At 37.3% G+C, this 1494-nt stretch overlaps 1 protein-coding gene and 1 long non-coding RNA gene across 2 annotated transcripts in view; one reads left to right on the top strand and one right to left on the bottom strand.

Annotated features, from left to right (window-relative positions):
* Positions 1–1494, bottom strand: part of llgl2 (LLGL scribble cell polarity complex component 2) — a 108113-nt gene that overhangs the window by 26839 nt on the left and 79780 nt on the right. The window lies entirely within an intron of this gene.
* LOC108167294 (uncharacterized) overlaps positions 566–1494 on the top strand; it is a 3626-nt gene continuing 2697 nt past the window's right edge. Inside the window, exons 1-2 of the long non-coding RNA XR_001777657.1 lie at positions 566–815; positions 921–973. This is a non-coding gene — a long non-coding RNA (uncharacterized LOC108167294). The remainder of the gene's footprint in view (positions 816–920; positions 974–1494) is intronic.

Here is a 1494-nt window from a genome sequence, read left to right as displayed (position 1 = left end):
GTTCCCCCACTGTAAAACAAGGGGAACGGTATCTGATGGGTCACTTTAACATAGGGGGAACGGTATCTGATGGGTGAAATATGGCCATCAGATACCGTTCCCCMACTGTAAAACAAGGGGAAYGGTATMTGATGGGWAATTTTAACAYAGGGGGAACGGTATCTGATGGGTGAAATATGGCCATCAGATACCGTTCCCCTACTGTAAAACAAGGGGAACGGTATTTGATGGATAATATCGAGCATTAAAATACATTGCCCTGTTTTTATTTCATAAATATATATATGTATACATAGCATATATATACATTTATAATAATTATCTTTGTGACATTTATGTATTTATCATCACTATTATTTATTATTACTAGTATTATTATTGTTATTATTATTAGTTTCCCGCTAAAACGCGAAGAAAGTGACAACTTTGCCGAAACATGTTTGAGCATTCACGGTGTCCGTAGTTCCCTATGCGCGTGCTTTCTCAGTGCTCATCACGAGCACGCGCGTATTTTGCCGCATGGGCGGAGCGGCAAGAAGACGCCGGGGGAACCGTATCTGATGGGGAAACGCGGATTGACGTAACACCGGTATGCATTATGTACAGTAATTGCGTTGACTCCCGATTGTACAATGGCTGGTTGAGAATAATTTTAACTTATTTACTTATGTATTTTTGAGAAAGCGTTATATTGCTACAATATTTTTTACATTTATTTCCACAAACACTCCACAGAATGGGAGTTACATTTGTGTCAATCAGAACTCTTCGGGAACGTTTTGATGTCCGTGATGAGGACAGAGATGCAACTGTGTGTGAGTATCTAATATTTTAGAATGTTGATATTTTGTGCTTCAATATTGTTTATGTACATAATGTAATTATGCTATGTATTGACAATGCACAAAAATGTTTTCCAGCTGCATCAAGGACCTACTGCCAGTCAACCAGATGTTGGTCAAGAAAGAAGCAGGTAAGATTTATTACTAATCTATAGATGTCACAATTCCTTGAATGATTAAAGTACTGTGATTTATTAAAATTCATCAAGGCAAATTATCTGCCTCAAAGTTTGTTGAATTATGTTTTACTATTTATTACCAACTGCTTTTAATTATTTTTTACTTCCAATTGTTTCCAAGTGTTTTCATTTTTTCATTAAAGTTTTCATTTTCTGTAAGAATGTATTAACCCTACTGGTACGAAGCCCGCTGTGGAGCGCGCAAGCATGTGACACATTTATAAGGCTTTGTAATAACACAGACAGCATACAGTGTTCATTTCACCTCTGATGGACAGTACGGACTTCAAACTTTATAAAAGTGGTGTCTTTATATTGGTTTTGTGGTTATTTACTTGAAAATAAAGCCAGGAATATGATCGATCATTTCCGCCTTACTGTGTGGGGGTCTAACTGTACCACATTTCGACACAACCAATGAAAATGTGTTGACGGTCTGTTGCTAGGTAGAACGAAGACACGTGGGGACAAAC

Source organism: Poecilia reticulata, linkage group LG19, assembly GCF_000633615.1.
Source record: "Poecilia reticulata strain Guanapo linkage group LG19, Guppy_female_1.0+MT, whole genome shotgun sequence".
Classification (NCBI taxonomy): Eukaryota; Metazoa; Chordata; class Actinopteri; order Cyprinodontiformes; family Poeciliidae; genus Poecilia; species Poecilia reticulata.
Note: the sequence above shows the minus strand (reverse complement) of the source record. Positions and strands in the feature narration are given on the sequence as shown.